The sequence below is a fragment of the Cydia fagiglandana genome, chromosome 1, assembly GCF_963556715.1.
Source record: "Cydia fagiglandana chromosome 1, ilCydFagi1.1, whole genome shotgun sequence".
NCBI lineage: Eukaryota > Metazoa > Arthropoda > Insecta > Lepidoptera > Tortricidae > Cydia > Cydia fagiglandana.
This window is the reverse complement of record NC_085932.1, coordinates 20,737,816-20,750,187: the sequence shown is the minus strand read 5'-3', so window position 1 is coordinate 20,750,187 and position 12,372 is coordinate 20,737,816. Positions and strand designations below refer to the sequence as shown.

Genomic DNA, 12,372 nt, shown 5'->3' with positions numbered 1-12,372 from the left:
AAAGGTAGGTAGATACCTGCTCGGTAATTCTTTTTTTACTGCCATGCAATAAACTTAATGCGTCCGATTTGTGAATGTTCAGGTAAAAATCGCGGGCGTAAAGAATAACAAGGTATTCTTGTTTGTAAAAGGGAAAGAGGCATTGAAACTTATACAGTGGAAAATACACAACTAAAAATAAAACCAGCTTGCAAGTAACAATGCCACAACTAAATTCAGTAAAACACGAGAAGATATGAACACATACAATCACCAAGATTACGTGGAACTTAGAGCGTTCTCGACAAGTCAAGCACTTATTTAACCACTGTGAATCTGAGATTTGTTGTAACTATGCTTCAAAGATACTCGTCGAATCCTCTAACAGATTATTGGCGCTTATATAATGTTTCTATAAAAGAAAGGTGTTATTACCGGAATATTTCACTTGGTCACTGCGGCGTTCACAATAGTTCGGGTATGTCACGACGATATAGCCGGTATTGTGGGACGCGACCGATCGGCGGCGCGGCGCGCTGGATACTGAACGCGAGATAACAATTGTTCTTAATCGATCGCGTTATGTATAATTGTTTTGCAGTTTATTTTATTTTGGCAATTAGGTGTTTAAAACAATATACAACATAGTTCTGGATGTTTTTTTAATAATCGAGTAAAAATGCTAATTCTAAAAGTATTTTTTTACATTATTTCAAGTTTTACAGCTACATTCTACAAAGCAAACACGTGTTACATAAAAAAAAATATAGTTTTGAAAAATTATAGGTTAGCCTGTCATATTCTAATAATTAAAAAAACAAAAAAACCGAATAGGTACGGTGATTTCCATTTATAGGTACTTCAAGTATAAATATCGTACCAAAAACGGAGACATAATTTTAATATACAAAAATAACTACTTATATAAATTATAATAAATTTTAATATATTAAAAAACTTGTTCTTTGTGTTATATGCATCCCGTGATCACGTAGGGAGGTGTTTGCAGTAGTCCATTTATATAATTCAATAAAAAATTGCGCATGCAGACTTAACCATAGTTATAGAAAAATATAAAATTCATTGGTTGCGGTGCTATTATTACCTAGACACATATGTAAATACTTATTTGTATTTAGTTTAGATCATTATTTTTTCGATAAAAATAATTATTTCTGAAGCGTGTAATGTCATGAATGAACAAAAAAGACCTCACACTAAGAGTAAAACCACACAAAACGGAGACTGTCCCAATAAAAACCCAAACCACATCCACCCTACAATTGGGACACTTTCTACGCTTACGACACTAGAGATAACTATGAAATGGCTTACACTCGCAACCGTGTCACTAAGCATTTAGAGTTTAGAATTGATACGAAGTTTTCTGGGTCATTGCTAGACAAAGGGTTGAGGAGAAAACGATGCCCTTATTCGTGAATTTATGTAATTGACAGCAGAGGAAATCCTAAAGGTTACTGGCCACGTGTAGGCAGGTAACGATACCATAAACTACTGCATGTCTTTACCGTGATCGTTTTGGCGCTAGTAGACCGGGAGATAGTGACACATTTTACTGGATCATTTGTACCAGTATGGCGGTTCGTCAGGGGTCTAAGCACGTAATGAAGGAAAGAAAAATGATGGTCATAGCGCTGGTACCGGCGGCCCAATCGCGTGGGCGTTAGTCGAACGTGTCGGATAAAATACGAGTGTCGAACGATTTGTACCACAAAAATCCTCGTATTTTCCGATAGTCCATAAAAAAGAAGTAGGCGGTAGCGTAATGCCATACTTCTCCGGTGTGACTTACAGCCCGCCATACTGAGGCGAACACATTAATTAAAAAAAAACAATTAAATCATTTGTGCCAAGCTAATTTTTGCACAGGTGATCATCGTCGAGCAGCTATTCATGGACATCACCAATATCACCATGCCATACTTTTCGGATGGTTCCAAATGGCCGCCATACCGCCGCAAAGGAGTTAATTTTTTTTTTATTGCTAAACGATTTGTACCATCTTGTAATTTTTTTTCAAGACTTTCTGTGTGATCATAAATGGAAATCTCATAATGCCATACCTGTAGGCGGTGGCAAATGTGTACAATATTTTTTTTTTTATTTCAAGTATGGTGCCCCTTTTTCCCCCTATTAGAAGTATGGCAAATATAATAATGGTCACATTGCATCATATAACTTCCAAAAATCCAAATGCCATACTGGTACAAATCGTCAAAAAATTGTTTTTTGTTTTAAGTCTTGGCTTAAGTCTCACAGTCGTCCGCCCCGTAGTTATAATCTGAAATATTTTTTTTAGGTATAATTGTATCCAAACAAACAGAATATGATGATGCCATGCTGTAAAAAAATATTTAACGTATACATAGTCGTATTTTTGAAACGTGTCGATTAAATAAGTTTTTAAAGTATGGCAGCACTTTTTCCCCCTACTATAAGTATGGCAATTATAATAACGGTCACATTTTATCAAATACTTTCCAAAAATTTAAATGCAATACTGGTACAAATCGTTTAGCAAAAAATAGTACATTATTGCAGAGGCCGGGAAAGGGCAATTCGTGGATGAGTTTCGATTTTGTCGGACGACGCGAAGCGGAGTCCGACAAAGAAGACGAATCCACGAATTGCTATTCCTGCCGAGGCATATATAGTGCTTTTCTCCAAACATGCGAGGAAATAAGCTAAAATAATTATTATTTAAGCATCAAGCATCACTCAAATCAAACCTTCACATCCAAAATGTCAAAAACAATTTCCCTCTTTAGTTAATTTTTAAAAGTTAAAGGCACAAACTTATTCTGCCATTCAGTACCATTCAATATTCGTTCATTCAATATAATTGCGCAATATAGTTTGTCAAACCAACTTTTCAGTCAGTAAGAACCAGGAAAACTACACCCATCCTTTTCTTTTGGGTGCTAGTACTAGTGTAAGACAAAGATAGTATGATTCTCTTTGTCTATGTTTGAAATGAGAAAGTCCTTTGACAAACTATGTAAGCTTTATGAACACGGATGAGATTTAAAAAAAATATAAAAATAATCTTTGATTTTATTAAGCAGTATTCGCACGATCATACACGTGAAATGATAGCTGATCGCGTCGTGTAGAAGCGGCTCACGGCAATAATAATTGGCTGTTTGCGTTTTTTATTATTAAAAAGTAAAAAACACTACAGTAATAAGTTATTACTGTAGTGTTTTTTTACTTCCCGTCCGCTAGAACAGGACAGCGATAGTTTGATGTTTTTTAGTTAGAGTTTGACATTAACGAAGAACTTCCCGTACTATTTTTGCTACAGTAAGGTGAACATTTCCGAGCATATTGGAGAAAAAAAAATTAACTCCCTTGCGGCGGTATGGCGGCCATTTGGAACCGTCCGAAGAGTATGGCATGGTGATGTCCATGAATGGCTGCTCAACGATGATCACCTGTGCAAAAATTAGCTTGGTACAAATGGTTGAATTGTTTTTTTTTAATTAATGTGTTCGCCTCAGTATGGCGGGCTGTAAGTCACACCGGAGAAGTATGGCATTACGCTACCGCCTACTTCTTTTTTATGGACTATCGGAAAATACGAGGATTTTTGTGGTACAAATCGTTCGACACTCGTATTTTATCCGACACGTTCGACTAACGCCCACGCGATTGGGCCGCCGGTACCAGCGCTATGACCATCATTTTTCTTTCCTTCATTACGTGCTTAGACCCCTGACGAACCGCCATACTGGTACAAATGATCCAGTAAAATGTGTCACTATCTCCCGGTCTATAGTGACAATACAGCTTATTGAAAAGTTTGATCCATGCGGGCGGACCAAATTATATGAAAAAAATCTAAATAGGCTTAAATTTTTATTTTTATTTAGGACCATTTTACTAAGCTTCTTTTAGTTTTACCTTTCTTGGAGTCTGTATCTTTTTGTCCATAGTTAAATCTCATCGTTATCACACCTATCAGAAAAAAAGTTTCCGGGTAAGCTAACCTTCCGCGTGTACTCTTTAAATTTGCTGACCAAGCCAAACCATTATGACATGTAACGTAAACGTACTAGTGCTCGACATACTAATGCCCAATAGATGACACCTTGCTGTCACCTTTATTGACAAATGACTTAAGTTTCAAGATGACTGTACTGGGACCGCGTCGAGCACCAGTACGTTTACCTTAAATTGTTTTGTTTATTTTGACATGTAAATTGGCTTTATGAATAAATGAGTATGAACAAAGGAAGTATGTTTCCGTTCCTGTAGGCACCTTTGACCTTGTCCATTTTCTAACCCTAATGTGTATTCTCAAGCACAAGCGGGACAGCACACGCAAAAAGCGTGTAACGGTACGCGCACGCTCCAAGATGGCGGCAGTTGACGGGTTTTTTCTATAATCTACTCTTTTAGACGCACCTCGTACGTGGCCATACTAAACTGGGCTATAGTACCTTGAAATAGGGTTCCGCAAAGATTCCAGATTTAATGAACGAGGTATAAAAGTTTTAGTCTGCTTAGAATGGGTTCCTTGAAACCGTTGCTCGCGATCACAATAACTGCTTAGTTGCTTGACGAGTTCAGATTCGAGTCGCCTATCTTCTTGGTATCTTAGTGGTATAAAGGCGCGGGTGAAGCTATCTGTAGGTATAAGTATGTATATTTATTTAGCTGACTGTAGGTACAGTGAGACCAGATGTGTGTAATTGTTTAGACCTAAATAATTGTTTTGTTGTATGCTACAATGTATACACACCAACAGCCCTGTTTAGATATGACATAACATACAGTGATAATGTTGTCGCACCTTTGCCACCTTTGTTGTCTCAACTTCGTGGCACATCGATTAAAAGACCAATTTATTACAGGCTTTTATTTACCTTCACCTGTCCCGTTGTCTGTCTGTCGGTCTGTAATCAAACCTTGCAAGTTAAATTTAACCCACTTCCCGGTTTCCGATGGTGTTATGAAACAACGCAGGATTTAGATAGTACCTAGCTGCTTATGCTGGCCGTAATGGGGATAAAAATGAAAATTTGAATGTGTGATAAACTTCTAGTCTTCGACACTCTCTACATGAAACACTTGGAAACTTTAGTGGCTTTTAATAATAATAGTACCTAACAGTGTTCATGGGAATAATTTAAATTAGTATGTCAAACGTTGGGGCGTTTTCCTTAGGCCCTGGTCTCCTATTTTATGCTGTACGCGGCGTCTGGCGTCAGCGTCAACGTTTTTGAACAAAAAAGACGCTGACGTCGACGTCTAAAACAGACCACAACAGTACATCTCTATAGTAAGCATCGTGACGCAGACGCTGTAAGCGGCCGATGGCGTTTATAGGAGACCAGGGCCTTATAGTTCAGGTAGGTGCAGAGATAGTTGACCAGCCTGCCAATACAATTTCTATGCAGAAGGGGGCAATTATCTCGGCAGCTGACTGGACACTGGCGTTCAAAAGTGCATGGAGATGTTTCAACCATAATATTAAGGCATTACGGTTGACATCTGTCCATGCACTTTTAAACGCCACTGTACATGATAAAATGTCCTTTTCTAAACGTAGGTAAAGAAAGTGTTTGCCACGAAGGTTCCCGCGCTTCCATATGTTTAATTAGCTAAGTAAAGATTTGCGTAACTTTAGAAGGTAGTCACTTTCAATGGAATTTCTAGGAATGTTTATTTGCACTTATATTGAATAAAGTTACCTGAGAATTATGAGTAAGCAAACAAAATGTATGTTTTAATGTCTCGTATATCTGTTGTTAAAAAAAAAATTGTAAGTACATAATTCTTCATCATTTCATTGGAAATAATTGAATATATTAGCCATCTTAATAACTACCTATAATGTACTATAGGTGAGTCACAAAAGGCGCCCTAACTCTATTCTGAATAAAAGTTTGCAAACACAGGAAATTAACTAAAAACTTGTTCATACATACTTTATACGTAAAATAATTACAGAAGTGTACAACAATTCCTGTCTGAGATTTAAGTATTCACCATTTTAGTGTGCAATTTTAGCACACCGTCATGCAATACTTAAATTGCGCTTCAACGTAAGTGAGCAATAAAGGCAACAAATACTGAACAATTGCGTGCTATTGCTATATGTAGTTATAATTATACGGGAAATATAGTCCATTTCCATTCAGTCTATCCAACGATCCAGTGCAGCATGCGACGAATACTTATATGCATAAGTAATTATTATGTAGGTAGGTATTGTAAATTGGTTGATTGTTCTAAGGTAAGTAATATTTGCTGTTGTCGTTCGCTGTCGCAATCATTGCGCAATTTTATATCAACTCGTAAACTATGGCATCTGGTTTACGTTTACGCATAAAAATATCGCAAAGTAACATTTTCTGTGATCAAAATTATTCCCACATCTGTTGGTGTTGAATATGGATCTGCGAATCTGTGTCTTATAAAATATAGCCACGGGGTCTCAGTCAGATCAGGGGAATTTTCAACAGGAACAAACAAGTCTTCTTGTTTTTTTTTTCAAATAAAATACCTACCTACTCAACTTTAGCCGTCGTAACTTTAGACACCAGGTAGAAATTAGAGTAAGATATTGACTCCTATACTTGATAAGTCTATTAGACAAGAAATCGACCTCGAGCTCGTTTTCCATTAGTGTAATAAATTGAAAAATAAAAGAAACGAAAACGGTTAGACTCACGGTCTGAGCACCCGGCTTCAAGCCACGCCAAATAAAGAAGTATCCTACATTCCGAATAGCTTGCGAAACTTCCACATAATTATGAAGTTTGCGGGAACGCACAAATGTACAAACATTGGGCCCTAGCGCCTACAAACATTTGGCCAAAGATTGCAATTTAAACGCATTGCAATGTAACCTTCTTTGCATATAAATACTTATATATTTACGTAAAGCTTTTTAAGCTACAATATTTGCATAAATAAGTTACAAAATTTACATTTAAAGATAACTTGCGTATAAACATAACCACTATCTTTTCCATAATAGTTATTTTCCTTTCTCAATAACACCTACTACTTACCTACCTGGTGTATGTTAGAACTTAAAGGTTGGAACTGTTGGAAGGAATTGTATTATTTAAATATATTTTAAAATAACCTTTACTGTAGATACATACGTAAATCGCATTGTTTTTTCTACAAATATATACACTGTCTATGGGTGGAATCTCTACATAAGTATGTCTACCAAGCAAAATCCAGATAAATATTGGGTTCAACATTCCCTCAGCCTAGGTGTGGTAAATGCCTAACATGGAACCACATGTCGTCTCCGGCGGTATTTGGTATCTGGTATCCAATACCAATGACGAAACCAGAGCCTTGCGACAGCTGGTTGGCCAGGATATTGTATAACGAAAGGGTGCTCTTAACTTAAACGACTACTCAAAGCGGGAATTCCTTAGGATTAAAAAATATTCTTACGAAGATAAAATTTGAGAGTACTTTATACGAGTAACAACGTGCATTTTGTACTACATTGGTCGTATAACACAGAATGCCTTAGACATTAAGTACCTACATATATATGTAATTTGTACTTTTACATATGGGTATAAGTATGTATGCTGAAATGGTTTAACTTAATTTATGTATTAAGATTCCAAATCATGCAAAAGACCAATATGTCACTAAATAAATGCGCAATACTTTGACACTGTTCCTAGAAATGTGTGGTTACGGAAATCTACAGAAACATCCGCGGTATTCTTTTGATCTACTAACCTTGATAGTCTGATAACCCTTTGATCGGATACCTTCAACATTTGATTTGTGCAACTCTTTAACAAATATGAAGGTACCATAAACTGATCACACTAGGTAATTATTAGAGATGCAACGGATAGTTGTTTGGCCGGATATCGGATACCGGATATTCGGCCTGACCATCAGCCGAATATCCGGTATCCGGCCGCCGGATATTCGGCCAACGGAACTATACCTACATTTCGGTTTTTCAGGTGCGCATTCTGTAGGTTTGACCTGTTTCCTAGGGAACGTACGCGCGGACTCATTTCTAGGTTCGAAATGAGTGCGCGTGCATGCCAATGGAATTATTAAATTGTTTAAAATAATAATCGTGTACGATTATGACCGTGTCTGTTTCTTAAATCCAATTTGTTTACTCCGAAATCAAGCAATGTTACTATCCGGTATCCGGCCGGATAGTAGGTCACTATCCGGTATTCGGTCGGATAGTAAAATAATGGCCGGATAGGCCGGATACCGGATAGTAACCGGATATCCGGTGCATCTCTAGTAATTATGCCAAAATCAATAACTAAATGTATCTATGTCATGGCCACATCTTAGAATTGATCATATCATGACGTGCCAATAATTTCATGAAATGATCGGATGGCCACACCATGAAAAAGTCAAACCTAAACTAACTTATCGTGATATTGAGATATGACCAAATTCTTTACAACATCTACAAAAACAACCAACACGGTAATTCGACATAAATTGTATCTCATAAGTACAATTAGAATAAATAGAATCAAAGCCGTAATTGAGAAAACAAATAGTGTATTGAAATTGAATTCGAGGATAGAGATACAGACAACGCGAAAGCAAAAAATTGCGAGTCGAGATTGAACCTATCATTTCGGACCATCATGAAGAAAAAAACATCTGGAAAAAAAGAGCATAACACATGCCCCGACCTTTGGAATTTTACGATAGGTCCATTAAAAATAAAACCCAAATAGGATACAGATAAGGTTAAATACAACGGGGTCAATGCAGGTTGCTAAAGACGTTTTGGAAGTAGCAACGAAGAAAGGTGGTACAAAAAAGAATAAGAATATTGTAAAGCGGTACACCGACGACCTTGGGTGTAGGCCGCATGCCGGCTGTTGCTCCGAGGAGCCGGTTCCGTTTTTGTCAGGCCACATCGTGTTTTGATGGATCGATTTTTGGGGCCCTTCTATGGCGGGAATTCTTCAGTGCCAAAAGAAATTCGTTCATGAAGTCGAAGGATAAATATTAAATATTTTGCTTGATAAGATAGCCTACTTAGGAAATGCATACGCCAACGAGATTGCATACATATTTTGCCGATATATACTAATAAATTTCACCTTGTTGAAATTTAAAGTCCTTATCATGTTTGTGTTAAAAGTTCGGAAATATTTTCGTACAAAATTAGTTATAAAAAAGTTTTTACACTTATAATTTTATCAAATCATTGTATGTATTTAATGTAAGTACCTACATATAAAAATGTTGACATTATTACTTTACAGTTATAAATGTTCAATGTATCCAGACCATCTTATTCGGTGTTCAACACATTGAATTTTTTTACGTACTTTGTCTTATAAGCTGTTCGAACATACAAATTCCACATTCTAATTGTAATAAAGAGCCGAAGCCTTGTTTAAAATACTCTCACGCGCATTACCGCATGCGGATAAATTATAGTTCTACAAGTTCCTATTGAAAGTTGTCTATACCTTCAATAGTTTCGAATTCGGGCCCTTCGACACGCCCTCTATCGTCTGCAACACGACTATCCAGTTTGGGTCGTATGCAATTATTAACTTTTACTTTTATTTGTTGAATAATTTTTCGTAGAAAGTTCCGGGACCGAGGGCCCCGCCTGCGGTGAAATTTTTCACGATCGCTATCTTTTCTTAGCCGTGCTGTATGTTCGAGGTTGCCATAATAAAGAGAATATAATTTAAGTTTTATTGTCTTACATAGCGACTTCATTTTTGAAATGTCTACTGGTAACGCTTACAGCTACACAGCGTAGAGCAGTAGTCGTACAAAGTTTTTAGATTGGGTTTAATATATAAATAAATACATATTCTCCTTCCACGTTTTTAAATGAACAAACTCTTGAAATCAATCTGCATTGTCATTTATATATGTACAAGGTAACATACAAAAATGTAATTAGAAGAAAAAAAAATCGTAAAGAACTACATATTTATGCTGATTTTTTTTCACAGGAAGTAAGTTTGTCACTTAAATGCAAGAGCGTTTTCACATTGTTAATAAATTGTGGTTGCTTCAATTTCTAATTATTTAAAAGAATGTAAACAATAAACATTGGAACCAAAATAAATCGACACACTTTATTATCGCAATAAAATTAATATTAATACCGCATGCAATAAAGAAAAAGACACTAACAACAAGAATTTTGACACTGTCATGTGCTGATAAGATACGAATTGGACATTAATTTGGTCTGTTATACGAAATACTTTGCAAAATAATAAACTGATATTACCACGGTTAAAAGAAGATAAAATGGAAATAACATATTTTGGAGGTAACTTATTTAGTTAAAAAACATAAATATGAATACTTCTGAATACCAACATACCAAAAGTAGTTAAGGTTTGAAATGGAATACCAAATATGGATTCAAACAACGTTATGTTTTCGACATAACAGACATTGCATTTTTGTTAGTTGGGAAATGCTAAATAAGGATACTTAAATCTGAAAAGAAAATATTTCGAATTCAAAACAAATAAGTTTAACGTTCAATTTAAAAGATAATGACGATTGCTCTTTCGCTCTTAGGGCTTTACTTCTAAAACTTAATATGGCTCCTAAGGCTTAATTGTTCTTAAGGCTTTTTCGGTGTACTTTTTATTTTCATTTTAAGGGCACTGGAACGGCACATGTTTTGCTAAGTATTCAAAGATTTGATACTGTCGAGCGTAGTCAAATGTAATTTATGTATTTAAACCACCAAATGTTGGTTTTGCGATAAAAAACAGGTCACATTTAAGTCAATTGCCTCTTTCTTTAATAAGTACTTGTCTGGTTTGGCTTCTAACTATTGGATTTTTCAAATAAGATAGATTGTGTGATCTAACATGGTCGGTTTTGCAATAAACCGTCCGTCGATGACATCGTGGTTCTACAGGGGATGAGGATAACAGCTGTCTCCACCGTAATACGAGTATTTCACGTTTATCAGTTGGTTAATCGCATGGTGCAACCTTTTTCAAAATTATATTTTGTCCACAGGTAAGTATAAGGGTCTCCCCTGATATATCGACGCGCATTCGGCAAAAGCCGATAGGAAAAAGCTTTATGTCCACGCAATAAGAGAGAAAAAGCCGTCGACGCGTCGGCAGGCGCCGGCCGATGCGAGCCGAGCCGAACGACGACTTTTTCGCTCTTATTGCGTGGACATAAAGCTTTTTCCTATCGGCTTTTGCCGAATGCGCGTCGATATATCAGGGGAGACCCTTACACTAATTCTACTATACATAGCTATTATACTGAAACTTTACCTAGGTACTTCTGATTTATACTAAATTTTGAACGAAACTTAGCAAGTAATGTCACACGTATATTTATATAAAGATTAATATTAAGGGTCAATTTATAGTATCTCGAATAGATGGAGAACTTCCACTATGTATAGTATGACGCATTTTAAAATACATTCATACAAAGTTGCCCTTAATACACAGCACACTTGCACAGCAACTTTGGCTTATTTAATGCCCCCGTTCGCCAAACTAGGAAGTATCAATTGAAAATCAAGCTTGCGACATAATACAATACGTATAGTCCAATAAATAGCCGTAGACAATGGTCTTAACGAAGTGAAACAACCAGAGCTCGGTTTAAAGTCGTTGAACATGCCATATAAGATGGTGTTGGAACTAGCAATTAAACAGAACAGAATAGATGATGACAGAAGTTAAAAAAAACAGAAACTCGATTATTTATTACCAATAACCAAACCATATAATAATTGGATTAATATTTAGCCACACTAAACCACTATTATAAGGGATGATTACTTACACAACAATCGCACACTCTATAGAAATGATGTAACTGCTAATCTATTATAGTAGTAGCGGTTGACCAAAATCAGCTGCAAATGGTGTTAAAGGTATGAAAATCGGCACGATTAATCTTTAGGCCATTTGAATCAATTTGACCCGTAGCACCAAAAAAAAACAACAAACGGAAAGGAGTTATGACGTCATCTTTTTTTTGTATGAAAAAATAAAAAAAAATGTTCAGAAACCTATCGTGTGTGGTATTAAATGAAAGGGCATTTTGAGCCGGTTCTAAAAATATATCACAGCCCGTATACAAATATATACAAGCCCTGGTAAGGGCATTTATTTGTGTGATGATGATGATGAGCACACAAATAAATGCCCTTACCAGGATTCGGACCTGGGACTGCCTGCTTCATAGGCAGGGTCACTATCGACTAGGCTAGGAGGCCGTTTCATTGATAGATTGATAGATCACAATTTGTAATAATAAAAAAAATTAAAATAATACTAAAACTAAATATTTTCGAAATTAATTTCTTGGGGTTAGATATGAGAATATTGGGTATTACTTGAGGTATATTTTGCAAAAAATAAT

At 36.1% G+C, this 12,372-nt stretch overlaps 1 protein-coding gene across 4 annotated transcripts in view; it reads right to left on the bottom strand.

The window, feature by feature from the left end:
- LOC134666949 (LIM domain only protein 7) overlaps positions 1–12,372 on the bottom strand; it is a 207,024-nt gene that overhangs the window by 115,877 nt on the left and 78,775 nt on the right. Inside the window, exon 1 of one of the 4 annotated variants that reach the window (XM_063524265.1) lies at positions 415–537. The exons of the other annotated variants lie outside the window; for them this stretch is intronic. The gene's annotated coding sequence lies outside the window, so the exon portion shown is untranslated. Of the gene's footprint in view, positions 1–414; positions 538–12,372 lie in introns of those variants that run through there. 4 annotated transcript variants of the gene reach the window in all.